The sequence below is a fragment of the Lycorma delicatula genome, chromosome 1, assembly GCF_047948215.1.
Source record: "Lycorma delicatula isolate Av1 chromosome 1, ASM4794821v1, whole genome shotgun sequence".
NCBI classification, from domain to species: Eukaryota; Metazoa; Arthropoda; class Insecta; order Hemiptera; family Fulgoridae; genus Lycorma; species Lycorma delicatula.
Window position 1 is genome coordinate 113,146,910 of NC_134455.1, and position 14,623 is coordinate 113,161,532.

General features: G+C 31.6%; 1 protein-coding gene across 1 annotated transcript in view; it reads left to right on the forward strand.

Moving 5' to 3' along the window:
* Positions 1 to 14,324, forward strand: part of fwd (phosphatidylinositol 4-kinase beta fwd) — a 115,631-nt gene extending 101,307 nt beyond the window's left edge. The window contains exon 17 of the mRNA XM_075359288.1: positions 5,820 to 14,324. The gene's annotated coding sequence lies outside the window, so the exon portion shown is untranslated. The remainder of the gene's footprint in view (positions 1 to 5,819) is intronic.
* The last annotated feature ends 299 nt before the right edge of the window (positions 14,325 to 14,623 follow it).

Sequence of the window (14,623 nt, forward strand, 5' to 3'; positions counted from 1 at the left end):
ACATAGACACTTTTGTTGATTTCTACTGGATTAGCTAATATTAGTTTATAGATGGCGACCATAAACAAGGTACTGCTCAGTGGTGAACCTTGTGGAATGCCATTTCCAAACATTCTTTCTGATAAACATTTGTTGTTGACACGTACTTGGAAACTACGGTCATTCACATAGTAGCTGAGTAAAACTGGCAGATTGCTATGAATGCCCCATTCATGTAATTGGAGCATTATTCCTTGTCGCATTATTCCATATCGAATGCCTTCTGCAGATCAAAGAAGATTCCAACACAATGTTTTCTTGTGATAAAGTTGTTATATATGATGTTTTCTAAGTTGATCATATGATCAGTAAGTAGTAGACTGGTATTGCCGAAAACCTGTATGATGTGAGGATATGAGGTTATCTTTTTCCAAAATCCAAACACATTTATTTTTTTTTTTTCAAATATTTTTCCATACCGCAATTCAAAGAAATAGAACGGTAACTGTTGGGATCTGTCAAATTTTTATCTTTCTTTGGTACTGGAACAATATATGCTTTTTTCCACTGATGCGGGTGCATTCCATTCCACCATATCTGATTATATAGTTCTAACAATCTACGTTGTGCAGTGGTATTCAGCTGCCTGATCATGTTATAATGAATTTCATCCAGACCAGCAGCTGTGTTGTTGGCTTTCTCCAGTGCTTTCACAAATTATTCTATTTTAAAAGGTACATTATACAAATTTATTTCAGTTTTGAAATTTAGTAGACCTCTAGTTCTGCTTTTTACATCCTAAAATCTTCATCGTAGTTAGCTGTTTTGCTGGCTTTTTTAAAGTGATTGGCTAATAACTCTGCAATTTTGTTTGGAATATCTCTTGGAATTGTCTCTAATATCTCTATTGAAGGCTAGTTATGGGTTTAAAGTTTGTATGCCCACAAATCGCCTTCACTTTCTTCCAAACATCTGATGCAGTTGTGTTTCTATCAATGGATGACACGTATTGCTTCCAGGATCATTTTTTAGATTCTAACATAAGTCTTTTTTAAAAGCAATTAGATTTTCTTCTTTGGATGTTTCTTAAAGGCGTTATACGTGTTTTTCTTTCTTTTAATAGCTTCACTTATTTCATCATTCCACCGCAGAACGGGTCACTTCTAAGTTTCCCAGATGTTTTGGGAATATATTTTGATACCAACTCAAGTACGACATTAGTTATAGCATCGACATCGGCTTTGATAATTTCAGTTGTTTCAGGTAGTATCGTTCTAGCTGTGAAGCTCATCCAATCTGCCTTATCAAACAGCCATCTTTTGGAGATGGGATGTATTTTCTTCGTAACGAGAGTTACAATTTGCACCAGAAAATGATTGTTTCCATGTAGATCCTCTAAAACATGGAAGGAAGGAGTACCTTGGTGCTATTGATCCACTTATAAGTACTAGATCTATACAGGACATCGATCCATCTCTGGCACTAAAAAAGTTTCTGAACCATAATTTTAAGAGAATAAGATCAGAATTCAGCAAGAACTTTTCCAATTCTCTTCTGCGGGGATCTACTCGATCCAACCCCGAAAGAGAATTATGAGCATTTAAATCACCTACCAGTGGTACGGGTGGAGAAAGCTGAGAAATTAATCATGCTATGTCATCCTCCTTCCAATCAAAATTCAGCAAGTATATGCTGCAGACAGTGATCTGAAGCGGACTCTTCATTGTGATGATAACCGCTTGTAGATTTGTGTTTAGATCAACAGCTTTGGCGGTAGCTCTATTTGCTGTTAATATGGCTACTCCACCTCTACCTCTTATATTTGGCAGATGATCTCGCCAAAATGTATCATATCCTCCTCTTAACTGGAAATTTTCATTTTAGCAGAATGTGTTTCTTGCAGGCATATACAAATTTGGTCCACAACATGTACCAAGCGTTGGAGATCATGGATGTTTGACAAACATCCATTAATGTTCCACTGAAAAATCAACTCTCTAATTGTAAATTAATTTATGGCCTTGGTTTGCCTTTCGGCCATCCTTTTTTTCTTTTCTTTTCATGTTACGAACAGCTTCGTGTTTGTTAAAAATGTTCAGTCTCTGAATCGGAGACCCTTGAAGCTGCGGACGACGATGGACATGATTTACACCTGGCTCAGGCGCTGATTGAGAGGCAGGAACCTGGAAGACCCCTGACATGGGAGTCGCACCAATTACCGCCCCAGGCAAGGGGGTGGACACAAGACCCCCCTGTGAGGTTTTTGGTAGCCTCTGTGGTTTAGAGGCCACCTCAGTTGCAGGAGGCTTGGGAGCCTCCATAACAGACTGCAAAGCAATCACTTTCTTCCGGTCATCATCCAATATTTCATGCAATTGGATGTGGCCTTCTGTATTGACGTCTATTTTCTTCTGGTCAAGAGCACTTTTGTTTTTCAAAGACATGTCATCAGTATTGTTATCTTTGGCTTTACAGTTTCTTTACAACTGAAAGATTTCATTTTGTTTTCTATTATCCTTTCAATCATGCTAGCCAAAGTGGATGCAAGTTTACTAATAAGCTGATTTTCATCAACAGCAACTGGAGCAGAAACAGGAACAGCCACCACAGCCTGAGCATAAGTTGTTGCTCTAGGCGTGTGGGCGTTTACAATTTTCTTAGCTTCAAGGTAGCTGATTTTCTGATGGGTTTTTATGCAGCTACTGCACAGCTACTTCATCTTTGTAGACTGGACAGTTTTGGGATCTGAACAAATGCTGTTCTTTACAGTTGACACATATAGGAAGCTCCTTACATGGTTCCCCTTCATGAACCTCTTCACCGTACACACATATTCTCGTACGCAGTCTCTTGCATCTAGCAGTAGTGTGGTTAAAATGTTGGCACTTGAAGTATCTCATAAATTGTGGGACAAATACCCACACATCCAAACAGTAAATTCCTGCACAAACTTTCTCCAGCAGGGTTGGTTGGTTAAAAGTGAGAACATGAGAAGCAGAAGATAGAACCTCGCCATTTCTTCTCATTTTCAACCTATGGCACTCTATCACTCCTTGTGGTGTCAATTCCACAACTATTTCCTGCTCCATACAGTTCAGAAGATCCTAACAGACCACAGTACTTTTTGAGGTGTTGAGTATGCAGTGCAGATCAACACGTACTGCAAGGTCTCCAATATTCTTGAGCCTTAGGATCTTCTGTGACTGTGCATCATTCGTAGTCTCCACATGAAGTCCATTATAAGTTTTCCTGATTTCCTTAATTGGGCTTCCAGCACATTTAGTTATTTCTCAAGCAATGAGAAAAGGGTTCACCCTCAAGAAATTTCCATCTTCTTTCGTAATTACCAAATACTTTGGTTTTGGTATGTTACTCTTGTAAAAAGCTCTTAGCTTCAATTTCTAGCCGTCTTAACTCAGCACTCTTTCTTCATTCCGCCTCAGATGAAACAGCTGGTTCTAAACGAGGGAGTTTACATGAACCTCAGCCACATTTGGTGATTGTTCAATTTGTATGGTATGTAATCCCTTCTGTGGTAAGGCTAGCCACCAGGGTACACCCCCACTCCAGGGCTACCAACCATGGAAGTCTGGTCCAATACGCCAGTGGAACTTGCATATGTCTTGGCAGAGAGCGGATGCGCAGTCTCTGCACTGACTCCAGGCCCCTACACATCAAGGTTTTCAGAGCTCTCATGCACCAACATACATGGACACCTTAACTACATGCTTGCCATCGTGGGGGCATCTATAAAAATCCAATGGTTGCATCCATCCATCAATCAACCAATCAATCAGTCATTCAATCATTCATCTTTACTTAAAATTATCAAATCTTTTATATAAACTAGAAATTGATTTAGAAAAATAACTTTGTTAGAAATCAATTTCCACTGAGTGTATTTTAAATGTTTTGGCGTATTTCATAAATGATAAGAACTAAATGCAGCTGGCTATATTTACCTCATGTAATTTTTTGTTTCAACCTTGACTTCAAAATATGCAGAAGGTTTAAGTACTCTCAGGAATAACAACATGAAATTGAATTAGTTTTTTGCTGTCATAATATAAAAGAATTTAAATGCTTTTTAGGGATAGATGTGACTTCCTTGAGCATATGTTTTTATGTGAAGCCCCAGCCACAATTATAAAATAAAATGACCTAGTCATTTGATATCTACTTAAGCATCATAATTTCTATAAAAATAATGACACGATTTTGAAAATTTGCAAAATTATATGAAAAAGCAAGTTTCACAGACTTTTACTCGTGTAATTTTTTTGAATTTTTAAATTTTGATCTCAGAGAGATTTGCTTGTGAATATTTTTTATTGCAAATTTTAATAGTAATGCTCAAGTAGAACAAAAGCTATTATACGAATTTCTTCAAAATTAAAAAAAGGTTTTTCTGGTTCTTATATACAAACAGTGTGTATTATATACCAAAAATAATTCTAAATAAATGAGATATATTAAATTTAAATTCCTTGAGTAATTGGGCGGAACATTTAGAAATAGCATGTTGAAATAGATTACTATTTTAAAAGGGATAAGACAGGACCTACTGTTTTACCCTTTTTGCCAGGCGAGGTTTGTGAAGCCTGTTGTATGATTTCCTTATGAAGAATTAGTTAAATTTTGAATTTTAATTTTCTGTAGTGCCTAAAACTTAATATAATTAAAATCTCATGCACAGAAATACTTTACTTAATTTTATATTTAATGTTTAAGCTACTTTAGAAACATTAAGCAAAAACTTAAAAAAAAAAAAAACAGTTATTTAGGTACAGCCCTTGTTGGATTGGGGCCAGACTTTAGCAGAAGTAATTTTCATGAGTTTTAATTATCCATTTTGGAAATATCCAACAAAAACTGAAAGAATAAAGCTCCTAATATCTCATTCAAGTCCAATAAGTTTAAAAGATCAGTACTACATTTAAAAGATCAATAACTTACACATTACTACCATTGTACCAAATTTCAAGTTTTTCCAGTGGCTCCACAAAAAGTTGAAATTTTTTAATTGTAGTAAAGACCACCCTTTACTACCACACCTTTATCTGATTAAGTACAAAATCTAATTACATCATTACTCTGTATACAGAGATATTTAAATCAAATTTCAAGTTTTAATTTTCAGTTGACTAATATTAATCAAAATACAAGCCAATGTACATAGTTCCTTCTGAATTTTCCACGAGTTTTTGTGTGCGTTTTGGTTGTGGGACAGTTATGAAATGTTGATATTTGAAAAAACTCCATACCCAAAGTTTTGACCCATCACCATACTTTCTCATATGGCTGTTGCTGCATGTAGCTTATACTGCTGCCATATAGCTATTGCCTGATAAAGTTTAAACCATTTTCAGTAGTTTGCTCATCTGCAGACTGAGAAACAACAAACTGATGCAAATTTTATATTAAAATGTTTTTTTAAATAATTACAGGTATGATAAGAATAGTGCTGATTTTCTCAAACACCTACTTTAATTCCTAGAAAAGATCTTCAAAGGTATAAAATTAAAAAAGCAATTTATGAATCATAATGTGTTTTAATTCTGTAGGCCAATGTGCCTTTCATTATGCTGTATTCAAGAGGAATTCACAAGAACATTATTAATAAAGAAATAAATAATCAAATAAGGAGTAAAGGCTGGAGATCGTGCAAGATAGAAAACCATTATTTTAAAATTTCTAGACTTTAAAATCATAAAGTAATTTTTTCCTGTATTTTTTTTTTTTTTTATATGAACTTTCACCAGGAAAGAAACCTGTCTGTATATAGCCTTATTGATAACAAAATTGGTTAATGTTTTTTTTTTTTTTTTTTATTTTAACAGGTGTACATCTGTGTAATAGATTGTAAGTGATTCCTGCCTGTATATAATTTAATTTAAAAGAGTAAGTATAAGTTATAATTAATGATTATTACAGGATTATATTTATATAAATACCTATATATTAATAAAATAAATATATTGGTAGGATTTTTGAAAGTTTAGTCTACTATTCTATAGTTATAAAACAGTTTAAGGGTCAGTATAAAAATTTTTTTTTTTTGTAAATTAATTACTATTATTAATAAATATTTAAATGTATGTTTACATGATAAAATTTATATGATTCCGATAATGTCTGCCATATTTTTGAATAAACTCTTAAAGTATATTCTTTAGATCATAACCAAAGTTTTGGAATAGGTTGTTCAATACAGTTATTGTTTTGTTATGATTTAAAATGTTTTCTATAAATTTGTTTTAAAAATAATCTGATTGCTGTAATAATTTAAAAATATATTAATTTTTTCCTTAGAAAGGATAAAATTTATGTATGCGATTGTATTTAAAAATTCAGATCCCATTAGCATAATAAACAAAGTGGTTTAAATATACAGACTAAGAAAATAAAAGAGAAAGTATGTTGTGATTTATATATTTTTTATTGGCAATTCATTTAGTGCTATATAGAAGGAGCCCTGATATAGCAAATGAAATGAATGTAGATGATTTGCATAATTGAGTTTCATAAAATCCAAATTTTTAAATAGAAAAAGGTTATAAATAATTTGATGCAGAAATCACAGAATGATTAAGTTAAAATTGGTAAAGATGTTAGAAAGATAATTTACTGGTCCTTTCATTAATAATTACTGAATTTTTGTTCTATTTAGGATATTATTTGATCTGATGAATAAGTGGATCAAATCATACTGTAAAGCTAAATTTGAATGTTCAGATTCATAAATATAAGCTAAGCTACCTTTGTAACATTTTGTTATACTTCCTCACTAAAGTAGTCTTCCATTAGTGTTTAAACTTAATTTGTCATAACCACATGCATGTTGTACTGTAGTTCTCTTCATTCTTCTTAAGTCTTAAAGTGAGGAAAAAACAATCATTACTGATGGTAGCAAAATTAGACATTCAAATTTCATATCAAGGAATTTCCAAAGGAACCATTCAAATATCTTCAATATACAACAAGCTTGATTATGCAATAGAGAAAATGAACATATGTCTTCACTTCATCTATTAAATTGGTAATTAACTAAAATGAACATGCTGTTTTGTCTTCATTGTGTATAGTTAACCCCCCTCGTTTTGTAAATATAACACACTCTTGTAACTGCCATTCCATGATCTTAGAAATTATTGCATTGTAATTACTTAATAATTGTTTGTAATTATACTCCTTAGTTGCCATTTATGTATTATTAATTGCATTGTAATGAAATATTTCCATTTTAATATTTATATACAGTACTTCATTGAAATTTTTATTTTTTGTAAATAATTTTCCTATTTTATTTTTGTAACATGAAATATTTCATGTGTAATAAAAACTATAAAAGAAAAAAAATTAATATTAAAATATCACATAGAAATTATCTTTGTTAACTATAAAAACTATATACATTTAGAAAAAGATAATAAGTTATTATCAGTTATTATTTATTTTAAGTAAAAAATAGGACACATTTTCTGGGAATTTACTGCTGTGCAATGAAAAAAAAATGGAACATCATACATAAATACTCATATTAACCCTTTTATTGCTAGTTGCTCAAGCAATGGGTTTCTGACAGTTACTCAATGCTTTTGTCACAAATTATTAATGCTGTAAAAAGTATATATATATATATATATATATATAACAAAAAAAATAGATAAGATTATTGTTTATCATCACAACCCCATGGAATTGTTATTTTGTTATCATGACTACACTACGAAGGCCACATGTCATAATACTCATGTTATAATTCTATAGTCAGCTGGTAATCTAAATTAGTAATCAAACTGATGTCACTTATAAGATTGAATATTGACTACACATTTGTGGGGGTTTGATATGCGGATGTACAGTAACATATTTATTCAAGTGAAGAAGCTATAGATCATTTTTTATCTCTTTATATACGCATAACTTTTACTAGTACAGCTATGCCATTTTCATGTGCAACTTGAAATTTTGTTTCATGCTGCCATCACCTACAGCTGAAGTAGTTGTAACACTGAAAAAAAAAAACTGACTTTGAAATTTCACCCTTACTATATCAGTATACAGCAGTTTTCAAGTTATTTTGATGAGTTGATATGGCAATCAAAGATAGAAAATAATTAGCCAAGTAGTTATTTTATTTGATTTGGTAAGTGGACTTGAAGGAATCATTTTAAATACTGGATTTGACCTGAAAGTAACCAGATTGATACTGGCAAACCGAATTTATTGAAGATATGAGCAATTACATTTAATAATCTCTGAAATAGGCTCCTTGTGCAGCCACAGCGCTCCCAGCGATGTTTCCATTGTTGATACACCTTTACAAACTCCTGTTGCAGAGATTCCTCGTCATGGCCTCTTGAATAGCTTTAGTGGTCTCGGATCAGTGTCCGTTCATGTCTCTTTTTCAGCCAGGGAACTAACAGAAGTCATAGAGAAACAGGTCGGAGCTGTAGGGCATCTGTGGCAGTGTCAGTATTTTCTTGTTGATCAGAAACTGCATTGATCATCGACGCAGTGCAGCTTGACACATTGACACAGTAGAAGTCAACCTATCAAAGATCACAGGATAGACAATTACTTGTACCCCATTGCTTGGAACCAACTGTGATGTGTTGCTAAGATATCCCACTGCATCTCCATGACACGCAAGAGCCAATCCGGTTACTTTCAGACAAACCCAGTATTTAAAATACTGGGAAACATCATTGTTTGGGATTAATTGATTGTCAAAAACATTTTTAATGTGATACTAAACAATCAATGCCACCTGTATGGAATGTACTTTTGTTTCATATGCTTTCATTGTAATATTATGTCATATATTTGTATTTCCTTTATTAGTCTCATAATGTTATCTTTTAAAATTCACTTCCTTTCCTACATATTTGTGACTGTGAGAAGAAAAACATTTTTTGAAGGCATCAGTACTGATACTGGTTTCGAAAACATGATGATGGTTTTGATCATTGACTATACATTGTTATTTATAGTTACTTTTTTTTAAAGAAATAATTATGTTTATTAAATTACACTTGAACTACAACATTATTATAGTTTCTACATCAAACTATGGTAAGTAGGAATGAAATTAAAATTTTTGCAAAACCAGTTTAGAAAGTGGTGAACATTCTTGGAAATTAACCATTTTTTCAGTAGAAATTAATTCAATATTCATCCAAAATAAATGAAGTAAAATAATATTCATTATAAATCAATATTTGTATGTTTGTTTATATCAACAATCATTTAAAGTTTTGCAGAGCTGAATTGAATGATATTTTTTGGTATTATATTAATTTTATTTGTGTGAAACTTAAGGAAGACTTAATATAAATTTAATTAAATAATTACATAATTGTATGAGCAATACAACTCAAGCCAAGAACATGTTGAATATTTCACAGCACAATTTTTCATTTAGTTTTACATTTTGATTCTCTGACTAAATTTTGGGATAGCTACTATTTACATTGATGAAATTTAGAAAATTCAGGTAAACTATTCTATAAAAAATAAAATATCTGTTTCACACATTTTATAGGTAATTTAGGGTATCATTTATCATAATTAAAAATCAATATTATATAAAATAAAACTGTTTAAATATAATAGTAATTTTATTTATTAAAAAGTACATGTGGTAGCTAAACTTAATTCAACATTCTGTATTACTAAAAATTCTTGTTTCATTTGCAAGATTATTTTCATACTGACCTTTAACAGATTATAGTAAGTATTGTTATTTTATCATGTAAGATAATTTCAGTCTCTGCTCAAGGTTAAGTTCATCAGATTCTTCGTAATATCTTAATGTAATTATTATTTTTGTTACAACTTTTTTCTTTTTTTTTTGTTAGGTAGGATTCATATTTATTGTTATAATTAATATTCTTAAATATATTTTATCTATTGTAGATTTTAAGTTGTATAATAATATCTGATATTAAAGGAATGTTCTGTTTTAAAAATCAGTAATCATAGCGAGAATAAAGTTTTATATCAGGGAATTGCTATAACTTAATAGTACATAATTAGAACAGAAATTATAACTCACCATCACCATTGTTTGATGAGTGAAAAGTGCCTTTACATTATTATGTAGTTAAGGCTCATTCACATTCTCATTCATATTATGTATATAATTTTTTGTCTTATTTTATTTTACCATATTTTTATACATTTATGTATTTATTTTGAAAAGATTGAATTTGTGATTAAGCAATAATTTAATGATAATGTTTTAATGGTCCTTTTAGCTCTACTATAGTATTGTACTATATTATTTGCCAACTTTTCCAGAAGTTTTTGAAAGGTATTATTCGTTACTTTCATAGAAAAACAATTTGCATAATTTTGTATTTATATTTGCTGAAATTATTTCATAAAAAAATAATGTCAAAATGACATTATATTGACATTATCACATTAATGACATTATCGCATCTATAGTTATGGTATCATATTTAAAAATCCCCCTCTCCAGTGACACAAAACGGAGTTATTCTTTTTATTACATCTTTATATTCATGTTTTTAGATTCCTGGATCATGTTGTATTAAGGAAGGATTCTGACTTCTTTTATGGTTATAAATTTTATAACTACTGTGTTTAATTAAGTTTTGTAAGGCAATTCAGTCATCATCTTAGATCCACAGATGATGTGGATCTAAGATGATCCACATCATCTGAGACGTGTCTTTTGACTCTAAGGCGGTCTTCCCGCCCACCGGTTTTACACCCGGCACGGCAGGTCAACCGCCCCAGTACTAGATCTTTTCTTGCCTGCCTCTAATTCCCGCCGACGAGGGCAAAGCCCGGCTATGCCGTTCCCCACCCCCGTCGACAGAAACCGGGTCTTGGTCTTTATGCCATTTGCCTCAAACCAGCGCGACCAGTAGGAGCGCGCGCACCCCCAAAACCAGCCACGCCGGCCGGGTCTAGGTCTTTTAATTTTATCCCCGTGAAATCTCCCCGGAGTCCCCGTCCCCTCACCGAAACCTGCACGCCAGGGCATACAGGCTCTCAGAGACGGGGCTGTCCACCTATCCCTATTAACGATTGAACCTAACGATTCCTTCGTCGCGCCTCCTCTTCCTTAGTGCGAAGAACCGTACCGGCGAAATTGTTAAACACGTTCCAGTTCTGCTCCCTCCTTAGCGACCACTCTACTATGTTATTCGCGTTCAGGTTATTGACTGCTATGAATTGTCTGTATTGTACCCATCTTCGGCATTCGAACATCGTATGCTCTGCGTCGTCCACCTCCTGGCAGTAGTCGCAGTTGGATGTGTCTCTCTTGCCGAATCTTTTTAAATAGTAACCAAAACATCCATGACCCGACATCATCTGTGTTATGTAAAAGTTCACCTCGCCATGTTGGCGATCCAGCCATGCGTCCAAATCACTTATTAACCTTCTGGTCCAGGCCGCAGCGTTAGTCTCTGCCCATACTTCCTTCCACCACTGTCGGGTCATCGCCTCGGTCTCAGCTCTACTACACCCTTCCGCTCTCGCTGCTCTTGATCTGAAGTTCTATCGGCGGGACCGACGCAAGCACACATATAGCTTCATATGACAGAGTACGATACCCTGCCACCACTCTCATCTATGCCGTTCTGTGCATTCTTCGCAGTTTATCCTTGTTTTTTTGTATCCTGATTGCATCAGCCCAAACCGGCACCGCGTATAACGCCGCAGACACCGCGCCGACGCAATCAGTTTCCGTTTGGAATCCACAGTATTGAATTCTGCTAAAAATGAACATAGATTGTTTTACTTTTCACATTCGCCATACTCTTCAGTAATAATTTAGTTGAATGATTTCAAATTCCACAGATGGGCAAGATTGTTCTTTTAGGAAACTTAAACCTATTCTTTGATGGCTTTACAATTTCTAGAAAAAAGATAATTTTGTTGCATTGTATTATTTTTACCAACACAAAATTGTTAATCGTACTGTATCAGTCTTGGATAAGGGTCCTTATTTCAGGGTTGTGTGTAAGATTGGTGTCTAGTACCTAAAAGGGGCCTATATCCGTGCTGGAGCAGTCAGCATCTCAGCCTTTTAAACAGAAGTTTCTGGGTTTGAATCTAGTAAGACTATATTTTTACATGTTCCAGAATTCATCAGGTCCATTATCTTTAGTCGCTTGAATTCTTGATAGAATTGTTTGTCTCATGTTGCACTTCCTCGGTATGTAGTCATTCTTTCATCATATGCTTATATGATTTGTTACAGTCTAAACATGAATTTTCAAAAAAATTTCTTAATCTACAATATGATATAAAATACTGAGTTTTGGTGTTATGAGTTTTATTTTCTATGTTTGTATGATGTAAGTGTTGATGTTATTAGGAAAAAATCATCATTGTTTTGAAAAGTTGGTAAATATAACACTTAATTTGTTTAAATATAGGTATTTTCAGTTTTATGGTATGCATTCTGTTTTTCTTTTATACTTCTATTATCATTCAGATAGTAAAATTAATTATGCAGGATATTTATCGTTTACATAGAGGTAGATAGTAGCTTAAAAAATAAGAGGGAAGTTTCAAGAATAAGGTATTAAAAGAAAAACATCATCAAATTGCTTAATAAGCAGCATTTTCAAATAAAAATTTCATTGTCTATTTAAAATCATTTAAAACACACGCTCTAGAATGTTATATATATATATATATATATATATATAAATGGTTGATAAATTAAAGTTATATTTGATTAATTACCACAAAAAGTATAGCCCCATTACAATTCATCTAATAAATGTAATGTCTTACTCCAAGCCAGCACAACTAGTCCTGAGACAATCCCATTAATTAAACCTCATCCTCAGAAAACTCTACTGGTATTAGGTAAAAATTATTTAATTAAAAGTAATTGTTCAAAGATAATAGACATATTGTTCCATGCTGTTGAAAACTTGAATTTGAATGTAGGTCAGCAATACACAGTTAAAGCTGAATACTGACTATGCTTACTGTTTACTGTTCACTTAACCAGAGATTGATTAAATATAAAGCTTATATAATTTTATCAAACCACCCCATCTACAACATGTTAAGACCTTAAAAATACATTTTTTATCAACCAGTTATTGTTTTACTTAGAATTATTCACTATTTTCAATGTATCAATAATGTTGACTATCATAATGGAATATTCAATACAAAAGAACATAACTAATATATGGCAGACCTATATAGAGTTATATATCAGACTGACTGCAGTTCTTCTTGTACTACGGGTTCTCCCAACAATAGTAGGAAAGAATGCCTCCTCCTCAGAATGGAAAAAATACTGTTCTAATAGCATTTATATTTTATTTATTTAATTTACAGATTTTTACAGCTAGATGATTATTATTCATGTGTATTTTTTAAGTTACTTTTGTTATATGTATTAAATTGAAACTCTAATTCTTGCTACACCAATCTTAAATAATTTAGCATAATAATTGATTTAAAAAAGTATTCTTATAATCCTATTTTGAGTTTTTTTATGCAAATATGAAATTCAATATTTTAATGCAGCAATAACTTAAATATACACATCTTAAAAATGATGTATTAGCAAAGAGCACATTATCTTTTCATTCAGTAAACTGATTACTTGGAAATCAAATAATTCAGTTATTACTAGTATATTGTTTTTATTATTGTCAGCATTCTTACAATCAGGTTCTGTTGGTGGAAATCAGTTTTTATTAAAAAAGTCTATAAGATGAGCAAGAATGTTTTTTTAGTAGAATGTAAATAAACAAACAATAAGGTAAATAAAAAAAGGTGTAGTTGATATGAATTTTGATGAAGGTAAATATTTCTTATCTAATGCTAAAACAGAATTAATATTAATAATACAGAATTAAGATTGAGAGTTATGTTAACTTTTTCTGCTGCGTCACAGAAGATAATTCCATTCGTTTGTTATCGAGTCTCAGGTTAGTCATACCCTGATACTGCTGTTAAATTAACTCCATTGGTTAAAGTTCATTAGTAAAATGTTTGTATGATTTTTGATTTATTTTGCAGCATCAAAAAACGACTACAGTAAAAACTAATTGACTGTAATGCAGACTTTTTATCCACGTATGGATAATCATTTTAAAACAAAATCATTCCTATTATTTTAATACCTTGCACTTAAAACTTCCCTCATAAAAAAAAAATTAAAAACAAATAATAAAAATCAGGTCATGATTATGAAATAGTTTAATGTCTTCATTAGATTGATTTTATTTATTAATAATTGTATTAAAGTTTTCATCAGACATTTAAATAATAAGGAATTAATAATATTTATTGTTTAATAAATTAATTTTATTATGACTGATATATATAAAATATTATTTTATTTTATATTTTACATCACATTTTATACTAAATAAGTGTTAACAATGTTAAAAATAATAAGAACTTTTCTGTCTATAAAGTTAATTAGCTTATAATTCTTAGCATGCTGTAGTTATTGAAATTTTTCCAGTTTTATTATCTATATAAATATAAATATTTTCAATGTTTACTTATTTGTTAGTTAATTTTTTTTATATACCTAAAATTATGTAAAAATGTGGTACTTAAAAATTAAGAATATTAAATAGTGAATTATTATCTGTTAATTATTTAAAATTATTAAACG